This window comes from Cryptotermes secundus, unplaced genomic scaffold (assembly GCF_002891405.2).
Source record: "Cryptotermes secundus unplaced genomic scaffold, Csec_1.0 scaffold57, whole genome shotgun sequence".
Classification (NCBI taxonomy): Eukaryota; Metazoa; Arthropoda; class Insecta; order Blattodea; family Kalotermitidae; genus Cryptotermes; species Cryptotermes secundus.
In genome coordinates, this window is record NW_019725840.1 from 399,556 (window position 1) to 413,279 (window position 13,724).

The window sequence follows — 13,724 nt, forward strand, 5'->3', positions numbered from 1 at the left end:
TCGGGAATCGAACCCGCGACCTTCCGGCTTATAGCACAGTGCCTCTACCAACTGCGCTGCCGCGTTTCTTATTTCTCATGTCCGATGGATCTGCGATTTATGTACGGTTGGTTTGCTTGGGATGCAGCGAAAGTTAGAAAACTTGGCGGGGAATCCCTGGCAGTGCCCTGCGGTAGCTGAACTGGGCGGCCGATACGTCACGGACAAAACTGAGCTTACGTTGAAAGTAGCTGAGGACCGGTTCCCAGGAAATGGCTCCCCGAACCGCAGAAAGCGTTCTGGGAACCTATAGGATTCACTGAAGTATTCTTTTACCTGAATTTCTGTCTTATGTCTCTCCCGACATTATCACTGCGTAGGCAAGGTCTAGAGGTCGAATCCTATTCAGTTACAGTACTGAGAAAATTAAATTGATCTTTAAAAATGTCTATGATTCGGTGCAGCGGTAAAGTTGTACGTTGCTATTCGATTCGAATCTCGACTAGGACATTGCCTATCCTCAGTCCTAATTAACTACATGGGCCTGTGCCCTTCATGAGGAGCCGCCAATTCTGCAGCTGCTCAAGAATTTCCCCAAATTTTATGGAACCCGAAGATTCATTACCGTGTTCACAAGAGCCCTCCACTGGTCCCTATCCTGAGCCAGACCAATCCAGTCGATACCACCCCATCCTGTCTCTCTAAGATCCATATTAATATTATCCTCCCAGCTACGTTTGCGTCCTCCTCGTCTGTTTCCTTCTGGATTTCCCACCAATGTCCTACAAGCATTCCTTTCCTCTCCCCATTCGTGCTACATGCCTGACCATCTCATCCTCCTTGACTTGATCATTCTAATTATACTTGGAGAAGAGTACAAGTTATGAAGCACCTCACTATGCAGTTTTCTCCAACCTCCTGTCACTTCATCCCTCTTCGGTCCAAATATTCTCCTCAACACCCTGTTCTCAAACACCCTCAGTCTATGTTCCTTCCTTAATGTCAGAGACCGAGTTTCACACCCAGTTCTTCAGCCCTTCCAGGTAAATATTGGTATAGTGCCTTTATTACGCCACCCCCGCCTCCTGCCAGATCCTTTTCAATTCATCATTCAGCAGCCATCTTAGCATCCAGCGCGGTGCAGTCTGGGTACCGAGGAGGTAAAGGTAAAGCCATGGAGACGTGTGGGGGAGTGGAGGTACGCACCTGGTACTCATTGTATAGGTGGCTGGGTGGGCCACGTAGTCTGTCTTGACGCTGTGGAGCAAAGAAAAATCTTTTGCCCCTGCCGGGAATCCAACCCCGGCCGTCCAGCCCGTCGCTATACCGACTGAGCTATCGTGGCTCTGCCGTCGCTAGAGAAAGCGTCTCAAAATAAGTCACAAAAATGTGAAAAATTCAGTGCCAAGTCTGAGGCAGCGCCATAGCTCAGGTCATGTGGGATTTGTGGTGGACAAAGTGGCAGTAGTACACATTTTCTCCGAGTACCTCGGTTTCCCCTGTCAATTCTCATTCCACCGACTGCTCCACATTCATCATCATAGTCTATCATCCGGGCCTGGTACAGTAGGCCAAACAGTGGCTGCAGTACCAAGTGGACTCACTCTCACTCCATGAGGAAACTAAACAAAAAGTCTATATTAGACACGCGTCTATCGCTTGCTGCAGAGCTCATCCATTTGGGCGAAATAAATCACAACTAAACCTAATTTCAATTTTATAGCGGAATTTCCTCCAAACCAAATGTAATGTCCCTACCAGTAAAATCTCGGTTCAGTTCCCAGATGAGAAGGCCTTTGTCTGTCTTGTAGGGTCCGGGTTTGAAACCCCGGTGACTTCATGTGATATTCCTAACCTTCACTGCACCCTGAGGTGTGATACAGCCCCGACCAACAACACATTATCACATAATCCGCCCTTAATCTGAGGGCTTCATCTGTGATCCGGCCCTTTTCCCGTTATGGAGTACAGAATTATTTTAGTTCGGTAAATTCTACCTTTCGATGTCTTCAAGATTACAAATAATTACCTGCGTGCCCCAGACTGCCAACCATACATCTCCTGCTTCGGCAATTGGATTCGCACTTGTCTTCAAGGTGTACATAGCGCGCATTCTGTTCTTAATATTAAGCTCCAGGACGCCATATTAGTTTTTCTAAAGTAGGCGTAATTTAAAACTGGGAAGTTGGAAGAAGTGCAATAATGTGCAATAACGGCACAACAGACACATTTTTATTAAAGTGGGCTGTGGTTCATGGTTGAGCAGGTTTGCATAGCGGTGCTACTCTAGACTTTTATTCGGGAGGTGCTCTGTTCGAATCTAGGTATCTCGAAAAGTTCACGTGCGCTTTCTTCCAAATCTTTTCCATTTTATCATTTATCAATGATCTTACTTTTCTACGCTACATAGTCTAGGAAAAAGAACATCGTAATATAACCCACAAAAGATCATGACTTCTGAGGTGTTTTTTTTTGGGGAAAAATGGCAATTTATGACGAAATTTTTCAGCCCTTATATTCGGGACTTTACGCTGATACGCAGTAACGATGGAGGGTAAACACCTGATTATGCATGCGATACAGATTTTACTGCTGTGAACATTCATATTGCCACGTATTAGTGACTAGATACGGGGTTTGTATGGGTAATTGGATTTACTTGACGCTTATAAGTCGTAATTACAAATGATTACAACACTATCACTAATTTACGAGCTCTACAAATCACTACAATTGCAGCACACACAGAATCCTGTGTTTCTTATTCTGTCGTAACTAGTCGTTGCTAGGCAGCAGCTGCTAACAATGGAGATTTCCTCAAGGACAAACTCGAACTGCCACTATTCGCATGCAACTCACGACTGCTAACCGGCGACTCCGACCTCCGACTGACTAACTTCGGAGTCACTGTCAGCGTTACTTAAGGCTGGCGGTTTACCGACAATTTCATCTTGGCGCCAAGCACTTGAGGCCCATGACCAGAGATTTTATTTATTTTTTGCAGCCGAGCCTTTTCGGTCAGTCCTTACATAACATTTTCTCTGACGAGAGGATGGGTTTTTCTCTTATGAATATGCTTGGCCTTTATCAGATAGCAAGCTATTGACCAAAGTCAATTTATGTTACGACCGTCTGTCAGACTGTTTGGTGTCAAGCACCCATCTGGGACCCAAGACCAGATTTTTTATTACTGTCAGAGGGTTTCAGATTAGTTGATGTGGGGGGGCTCTCTCACGAGAGGACGGGTCTGTCTTCTACAATTGATGTTGGCCCTCGCCAGCGCAGTAATTCACGGTCTGAGTCCCACTGGACTCATGATCATAATTTACTGTCTCAGATTCGAGACTCCCCCAACCTGGAGCGCCAGATCCCCGTATTTATATCCCCCAGGAGAAGGGTAACCCAGTTATAGCCCCATATATTGGGTTCCCTTTTCGTCGCCTCCTACAACTCGCACGGCTACCATGGAGGTATCAGAACCCACCTCCACGCGGGTTACTGACAAACATTTCACATTGATCCTCGCTATATAGCATCGGCATGAACCACAAAGAAAACACTGCTTCTAAAATTTCTCTGTTTTTGCGCGTTGGTTCGTTTGTGCGTAACAATGGCCACCTCTGCTTGTTCCAGTGTTCCGGCTTCCAGCCGCGATGTCACGATATTAAGTTCCGCTGGGTCATGACGTCGCTAATAACAGTTGACAGCTAAGCAGTGAATTGCCTCAGTATCTTGTTTATAAACATTTTTGTTATACGTGTTATGTGTATATTATGTTACATATCAAGCGTCATTTTTATTAGACTAAAAAAGTACACAAAAATGTCCTAGGCTTTGCCCATGCAGCTTCATATCAGTGTCAGTGAAGTGGGACCTTTGCTGCCATCTATCGGAATAGGAAAAACATCTGTGATCTCTAAGAATGGGAATCGTCAGTAGAAACATTCGAGCACAAGTAATCTACGCCTGCAAGAGTTCGGTCTTCTGGGATATAAAGACATGTAGTCGGTTGAAAGTCAACTGACGTTTCGGAGGAACATTTCGTTTCTGTGGATGGAGGCATATCCTAGAAGAGAGAACTCTTCATATCCACCGCTGGGAGAACCTGAAACCCTGGATCTACGCCTCGATATAAGCGTCATGGAAGGGGTTAAAACTCTTGTTTTTCCAGCAATACTGTTATTTCTTTTTGCGTTTCCATAAAACTATTGTAAGATAAATGAACTTGGAAAAGGTGAAACTGTTTTTCTTTCGGAATACAGCCACAGCTGTTTATTCTATAAACAAAAAGTACATAAACTCTCGCAACCTTTTTACGGTTCATTGAATATTAGAAGTTGAAAGTTACATTTCATTTGAGCAGCCGGCTTGGCTCTGGGTAGGAATGCTAATACAATATTAACTGCAACATGTACTTGCTCTTCAGACTTGATTTAATGTGATATATCAAAGCTCTCGAAACTTTCGTATTGTCATAGCAACGCTTGTACAGGAGAGTGTACAGCAGGTGCATTTTAAAGTTCCTCTGCTGCCAGGTATTTTAGAAAAAGAATATTAGAAATACATTCCCAGATCACAGTAGGCAAACACGAAGTGCCTTCCCATTGCTGTAGAGCCCAGAGTGATGGCCCCGAAACATGCATCTCAATTACACAGAATTAGCGGAGAGCTGATGGGCCACACAAACTCCATTTAAAGGTGCCTAGGAGTTACGTGTTTCCAGGAATGTCGTGTTTAAGCAGTTTCACAAATATGTGTTCTGTGAGCACGTGGAAATGGTTTTATTCCTCGAGGGAAGAACATAAATTACAAATGTTTCAAAATAGAGCGCCCTCCCCCACTCTCCCCGGGAAGCAATGTGTGGGATAGAAGTTTATGTAACGAGGTCGCGATATGTACTGGCCGCCTGCTGCTCTGCGGGTAGCAGAACTCGAGGAGGCTGAGATTTCTGAGCTAAGGAATTCATAGGCCTACTGAATATTTTTTGGGGGGAGGGGAGATGTCTTGCAAAATGGTCAGATGGAGGATCGAGGAGGTAAGAGGACAACAAGATGGAATTCGGGGATATGGGCTGTGAGGATGGGAGGTTGATGGAACTGGCTCAGGATCGTGTCCAGTGGCGGGTTTGGTATTAGCGGTGTTGAACCTTTGGGTTCTGCTACCAGAGTCAGTTAATTAGTTAGATGGATCTTAGGGAAGTGGGCTGTGAGGATGGGAGTTGGATGGAACTGGCTCAGGACCGTGTCCAGTGGCGAGCTTTTGTATTAGCGGTGTTGAACCTTCGGGTTCTGCTACCAGAGAGTTAGTTAGTTAAGTAGTGAAGTGGGCTGTGAGGATGGGAGGTGGATGGAACTGGCTCAGGATCGTGTCCAGTGGCGGGTTTGGTACTAGCGGTGTCGAACCTTCGGGTTGTGCTACCAGAGCTAGTTAAATGTGAAAGAACGAGTGTGTGAATTTGTCTATCATATTCGGGTCTGAAAAAGTAAGGAAGTGAATTGCTCTGAACAGAAGCCGTAACTCGTTGTATTACAGCCATTCTTGCTGCTCCTAATGCGTTCCGTTTTCCTTGTCGTTCCATGATTTGCCATTTTCTCATTAATTCTGATATCACAATTTACATGCTTTTGTTTTGTTTTTCACCAGATGTCGCAAAGCGCTAATGTTGTCCACAGTTTATAGCCCCACAATATCATACATCATCATGTCTCAAAATATTGAATGCCAGCTTCACGTTTTTAATTGCTCTCATGAATTATAGAGCAGCACAAATCTATATAACGTTGTGAGTTCAGCACGCTTGAGGCTGACGCCTGGCAGTGCAGCAACACGTATACCTCGTCTGTGTGACACGTTGACGATCCAATAGGCGTCGAGTGAGATGGAGCTTCCGCTACATTGCAGATCGCGTTTCTCCAGTGTTTCCATGTCGAAGCGCTTCCACTTTTTGTCATCATTATGAGCAAGTTTCAGATTTTAACCATTAAATCGGAGTTTTCAGAAGTTAAGCAGGAGGGATGGAGGGCTGAAATTGCTGTATGACACCAGGGGTATCCACCCCTTTTGTTGTTTCCATATCTTGTCTGTTCCTCATCTGTTTCTTTATTTCTTTTCTATTGCTTGAATTATGTAAAATATTCATGCATATATTTAATTATTTACCTGTTCCTTTCCTTAGACCACTGGGAAGACCAACACGTAGGTGGGTGGACAATATTAAAATGGATCTTAGAGAGATAGGATGGGATGGTATTGATTGAATTGATCTGGCTCAGGATAGGGACCGGTGGAGGGCTCTTGTGAACACGGTAATGAACTTTCGGGTTCCATAAAATGCTGGGAAATTTTTGAGTAGCTGCAGAACTGGCAGCTCCTCCAGAAGGTCTCAGCTCCATGAGTAAGTAAGTAAGTAAGTTCCTTTCCTTACATAATTAATGTTTTTGTGTGTTCGCAAAATAAAATTCTCCCTTCTCCAAAAAATGCAGCGATTTGCTTCATATAAGCAACAAAATAGATCCAAATTCATTACTAGACTCCGTGTCGCAATGCATCCATTGCTAATAGTCTTGCCATGTAAAAGTGTTTTATAGACTTACGATGTTTAAATATTGCAGTCTATAGCACCGTAACTATGTAACGATCGTGAGATGGGCGGTTATATCAGACCCGTTTCTAGACAACAGCTCAGTAAACACGTTCCCGTGACAACGGTTACAAATGGAACGGAAGAAACGGGGTGTTTCTGCGTGGTCCGTGCTGAGATGTAAGCAAGGGAAAAAGTCAGTTGAGATCATTTCTGTACGGGACTTGAGCACGGAATCAGAGAAATTGTCATTATTAGACTCCGTTACCAGGAAACGTTTAGTGATAGCTGGAAAAGACTTAAGAGCGTGCTGTTGTGATTTGTAATGTGTGCAAATCAGCGATAGTATTACAGATATTTATAGTTACGACTTGTAAGTGGTCAATAAATCTAATTATCCGAAACCCCTTCTATAGTCACACATACTACGTGACAATATATTTAAATTAGTAGAGCTTATTTAAAATTATTGTTATTTTTTAATTCTATTATTATATATAGAGGGTTATAAGGGGGAATGATGGGTATATATACTGGTGATGTGTTTTCGAACTTTTTGTCCTTATCAGTTATTTATTAAAATATAAAGTTGTTGTGATGGACGGACAAATTTACATTGTAGAAGGAAGTATTCGTAGCCCATTCGAGGTGCTTCCCTGTCGCCTCCATTTTACTGTGTTGTGGTTTGTTCTTCGAGAGATGTGCTAATCATCTTCGCATGAACCAAACATCAATCAGAAAACTAAACGTGTGTGTTTTTTTTGGGGGGGGGGAATTTTAATTATTATTGCAGTTCGAAAAAACAGTCCAAGCCACAAAAATGAAACATTAATCTCTCGGATCGAATACGCTGTCAAGTCAAACATCTCTATCAGTATCACAGAGGGAAATTAAATTAACAACGCCTATCAACATCACTGGCAAAAGAGCCCTTTTTGATCCGGTCTTCAACAGCAGAGGCATGGTGTTTTCTGCGCGGTCCTCTAGGCAACAATTGGATACAACAATACTTGGCTCCGACAACAGATGAGTGCAACAATGGTACACAACAGGAACGGTTTTCCTATGCTGTCCGTGCAGAGATGTTATAAGCAGCACAGGTCTAGTGTCCACCGTGACCCTGCGAGTCGTAGGAGGCGACGAAAAGGGAAGTCTCAAATCTGAGACAGTAAAATATGGTCGCGGGTCCCAAGGGACTCGGAACCGAGAGAGACTGCGCTGGCAAGGACCAACATATTATATAAAGACAGACCCGTCCTCTCGTCAGAGAGGGCGCCCCACAAAACAAGACCGTAACTGTCAAACAGTAATAAATATCTGGTCATGAGCCCCAGATGGGGCTCGACACCGAGGCTGACTTACTGACTGACTGTCAGTCGCAATGTGACTTTGTAACTTTGACTTGTTGAGAGTCTTTGGGCAGTCAGAAGAATATGGGGTTGGTGTCAGGCGGCCGCCAGCCTGGGAGTTGGAGTGGAGTCGGTCTGTTGGTGAATTGGTGTGTTAGATAATTGCTGTGGCCGGGGACAGTTCGGGACCCAGAGGAAGGGAAACATCCGCCGTTAGAAGCCCCTACCGAGCAACGGCTAGTAGAGATTGAGAAGACTTTATGTGTGCTGAGGTTACAGTGATCTTTGGAGTGTGTAACTCAATGAGACTGTCGTAGTTATTTGTTGTTACGTTCTGTGAGTATTCAGTAAACCCGATCATCAATCCAAACCCCGTCTATAGCCACTTCATTATGTGGCAAGGACTAAAACATTTAAAATTGTGAATTTCATTTTTTGTCCTCTATGGTGGTTATGTATCAGCGTGAAACTTGGTCCCTTACGTTTAGGGAAGAACGTGGACTGGGGGTATTTTAAAATGGTTCTAAGGAGGATAATTGAACCCAAGAGGGAAGAGGTCACAGGAGTCTGAGGAAGGATGCATAATGAGGAGCTTCGTAATTTGTACTCCCAGCGAAATTTCATATATATATATATGAAGAACGATCAGTTGGACAGGGCATGTATCATACGTGGAAAGGAAGTTCGTTACAACGTTTTGGAGGGAAAACTTGAAGAAAAGGAACTAGGCAGCCCTAAGATTATATGGGAGGATAATATTAAACTGGATCTTACAAGAAATAGGACGTGTGTTGACTGAATTCATCTGGCCTCAGATAGGGTCCAATGACGAGCTGTTGTGAATACGGCAATGAACCATAGAATTTCATAAAATGGCTTGAAATATCTTAAGTACCTGAGCAGTTATTAGTTCCCGAAGAAGGACTCAGCTCCATGGAGGAAGTCACTGCTCTGTGGCGCTGAAACTCTGTGAATTTAGCTACACCCACTCTTACCCTTAGCAACAGATGGAGTTGAGTGGTCAGCATTAGGCCCCTCCCCGCTTTATCCCCAGAACCTACTGGACAGGAGGCTGAGTGGACCCCAGAATAAGCGTGATGCTGTGAAGAGGAAACTCTGTCCCTACAGGAAATCGAACCCAGATTCTTCGGTCATCCAGGCCATAGCCAAGTGACTATACTGACTGAGAACATCTGTGATCTTGATTAATTCGGAGCCAGGGTAGCGTAGTCGGTATTGCGACTGGCTACGAGCTGTAAGACAGGGGGGTCGGAGTTCGAGTCCCGGTAGGGCCAAGAATTCAAGGAACGGATATATGCAGCTCCGTAATACTTCGACCAGGATATGTGGCGATGATCCGTACTGCTGTCAACAGAAGGCGCACTGAATTTTGTCGAGTCCAGTGACTGAGAGGAGGATCGAAGCGTCCGTATAGGTTAGGAAAGGCCTTGCCTACAGCCTGTCACTCTCCCACAGTGTAACTGCAGACACTGTCCCGCTACACAGAGACCAGGACTAAGACCACGGCCTGTACAAAATCTATATCTAAAAGGGCGAGCTTTTTATAAACGCAGAAGCAAAACAAGCGAGGCTGTCGTTACCTTCTGCAGAGCGTGGGGCGTCGAAAGCTTTTACAATGTAATCCTGTCCTATGGAAAGTCATAAAAAGCACAGTAATTAGAACATTCTTATGTTCCTTCATGCAAACTAGAAACTGGATCTAACCTCTAAGTTTCAAAAACCTCTGCAGTTTACTTAGGAACAAAGAAAAATTTCCATCATAAATTGAAATAGGATACCATAAAGAATATGGGTCCCCACAGACCGCAGTAGCTGTTGGTCTGCACCAAGATGAGGTTATTTTCCAAGCATTTTGCCTTGTTATAATACACCTTTGCAGCAGTCATGAAACGAACGCTGATTGTGTATCTTACCTCCAGTTCTCAACAGGTTTTGATGAAATTTGGAATGTGAGGGATATTTTAGAATACCGCAGTTACTATTTAGTTTTTACCTGCATAGCTTTCACATGAAGCCCACGGACTATGCTGGCGTAGCGGAAACGATCTAAGACTTGTATTCGAGTTACTTGGTTCGAACCTTGGTCGGGAAACGGCTATGTTGTCCTCATAGACAAGTGCGCGAATATTACTTGGATTAGGTCACGACAGCTTCCTTTCAAATCCTTTCCACTATACCAATTATATTTTTCCATTCGATGCTATGTAGTCTAAATAGAGACTAAAACTAAACTCCATGGCGTGAGTCCGGAAGCGAACTATACCGACCGAGCGACCGCCGCTTGTCAGCAAAATTAGTGCCAACTTTAGCGGTTAGAGGGTGTCGCGTGATCAGCGCAACGAATCCCCACGGCCGTTAATTTCGGTTTTCTAGACCCGAGCCGCTATTTCCTTGAAATAGCTCCTTAATTATCCTCACATGGCTCAGTGGACCCCGTTCCAGACCCACTACTTCTCATAAAAAAACCTGGTAGCTCTGGGAATCGAACGTGGGACTTCTGGATCTGTGGCCAGGAACTCAGCCCGCTAGACCACAGAGGCGGTCTCTAAATACAGACAGGGTCGCTAAATAAGAATAAACAGATGAAGGCCCAATTACACCTAAAAACAAGATTGTAAAACAACATAATTTACACCTCATAGCGCCATTGGGGGAATGGAATTATAAAAATAGCATGAAATAGCATATGTATTTGTAATTCTAGAGGTGCTGTATTTTAGACATGCTGTATAATTAAGACCACGATGAAATACAGAAATAAATTCTGATGCAACCATTCACTGTTAGACGATACTGATTCAGATTGGCGAGGAGTCGGGTCTGTGGGCCTATACCATATGAATAAACAATTGATACTAAGACTCTATTGTTCACTGCTATTAACTAAAATTAATTAAAAAATCCGTTTAGTGGGGGGTGGAGTCCAACTGGGTCCACTCGGCACGGCGGCCACTGATTCGCCTATTGTAGCCTGCCCCTGGTGATTACGATGATGAATTTGGTGGAATGAAGATTTGTAGGGGAAGACAAAGTACTCAGAGAAAACCCATCCCAGCGCCACTTTGTCCACCACAAATCCCACTTGACCAGACCCGGGATCGAACCTGGGCCGCCTTGGTGGGAAGCCAGCGACTAACTACTTGAGCTATGGCGCAGCCACTGCTATTAACTAACTAAAACTAACTTCATGGACCTGAGCCCTTCTTGGGAAGTTGCCAGTTGTGCACCTACTCAACTTCCCTGAGCCAGATCGATCCAATCTATACCACCCCAGTCTATTTCTCTAAGAACAATTTTCATATTATACACCCACCTACATCTTGGTCTTCCTAGTGGTCCATTTCCTTCTGGCTTTCCCATCAATATCCTATATGCATTCTTCTACTCTGCCATTCATGTTACATGCCCTACCCATCTCATCCTCCTTGACTTGATTATTCTAATTATACTTGGTGAAGAATACAAGTTATCAAGCTCCTATTATGTAGTTTTCTCCAAACTGTTCACTGCTATTACAAACACTAAAAGATAAGAAAATAGCCTGTATTTTAACGTGTTGTAATAAAGCTGTACATTAGAGGAGTAAACTGACTTCAACACAGCCTAACTCAAGTCAAAACAAACATGGCTTAGTGAATATGACAGACAAAGAGAAATATATCCAGAGATGGCCCAGTGAATACAACAAAGAGAAATATATCTATGGTTGGCCCAGTGAATATGACAGAGAGATATATATATCTATGGTTGGCCCAGTGAATATGACAGAGAGAGATATATCTATGGTTGGCCCAGTGAATATGACAGAGAGAGATATATCTATGGTTGGCCCAGTGACTACCTCAAAGAGAAATATATCTATGGTTGGTCCAGTGAATACAACAAAGAGAAATATATATGTGGTTCGCCCAGCAAATATGACAGACAGGGAAATATATCTGGAGTTGACCCAGCAAATATAATAAACAAATGGATATATCCAGGATTGTTCATGAAAGGGTTAATGGAAATAATTCGGGACCTACAAGTAATGTAATTTCTAATTGTCTTTCTCAGATTATAAACATACAAGTACAAATAGATCTTACAAACAAGAAGTATTGCACAACATATATTGTAAAACATAATACATATAGATGTTAGTACATATCAAACAGTGTATCACAGTCTTATTGTCTTTCGAATTTCTCATAAAATAAGTAATACATATGAGTATAACTGAACACACAAGTTTATTCTCTGTGGTCCAATATTCACACATCATATAGGTCAATACTATTAAAATATGAGCCACAAAGAATCAAGACAGTCTATAGCCTTCAAAATCTGTGTATATAGTAATCTCCTGTTTATTTGGTATCCATGCATCTGGAATTCTCATCCAACTAGCAAACACTTAAAAAGAATTGAGGCTTTCACGGCGGTGACTATGAAGAAAGCAGTCTTCTGGGATCTGGCACCGTGTATATGTGGTGTTAACCGACGTTTCGGAGGAACGTATCGCCTCCATCTTCAGGGTAGAAGAAAAAATATAAGAAATCTGCAGGCGATACGTTCCTCCGAAACGTCGGTTAACACCACATATACATGGTGCCAAATCCCAGAAGACTGCTTTCTTCACTTAAAAAGAAATTTAATATTTTTATAAAGCTCTTCACAAACAACTATGTGCTGTGCATATGTTCACTGGCTATGACATTCTCCCAGCTGCCACTAGCAGCAGCACTATCCATCATCCTTCTTTGTGTAGGTGCCATAACAGTACAGGCTAGTAGAATCTGTGATCATGTTACAGGATACACACACAAAGACATCAGAGAGACTGCAGAGAGTAAGAATACAATGCAACTGAGCAAACTGTGAGCTATATCAGCTGGCCAGCAGCACTACACAGGTTGGTAGAGTTTATATAATATCATTAAATAATCTAGTAGACCAAATGACAGCATCTGACCTTTTAACACTTCTCTACGCCTTGCACAGTATTGAGGGTACAGATACAAGGAAATGAGAGGCACAACCTGCCTATATTCTCCCTTCCTTTAATTCACTCACACCTGTACCCTCCTGCTTTCTTATGCAGCATGTGCTTTTACCCTGAAGACAGAGGCAGCAGATTCCTGCTACACATTGGTAACTTTCTGCCACATTATACTGTGTCACATCCCAGAAGACATCAGTAATGTTCACATTCAGTTCTGTGAGAACCTCACATCTGATAACAATTTCTTTATATGAGAATGGAAAGCAGTTTCCTAAATCTGTCCATAAGTTAGTTACAGGTAAGTTTGCAGGTTGCCTAGCTGGTCCTTTGAAGTGTTAAAATACAGTCATCCTACAACAGATAAACAGCTTGAGTTGTCTGTACATTGTGGGAAGTGACACATCTGTCTTATTAAGTGCCTTGCTCTTCAGATGCTCTCTACTCTCAAGAAAACACTTCACAGCTGTCACCACAGAGCTTTCATGCCCCCTCTGCACAGTGTACTTAAAGCTTCGGTCTTGACCGAGGTCACAGTAACGTGTAGACTGCAGGGCCTGCCACACATCTCGCTGGGTGGAGACAGACCAGTATCGAGCACTGACGGAATGAAAACTGGCAGGGGAAAGGCAAAGCACATGCACAGAAAACCTGTCTCACTGCTCATTTCTCCGCCAATTATAATACGTGTATAAATTCTTATCCACATGGTGCAGCACCTCTTTTGAACACCGTGGGTTACTGAGTCTCTGTGCTTTGTCACCTGATATTGTGAACCCAACCTCTGGGAACATGTTTCTGTTCTCTGGCGAAA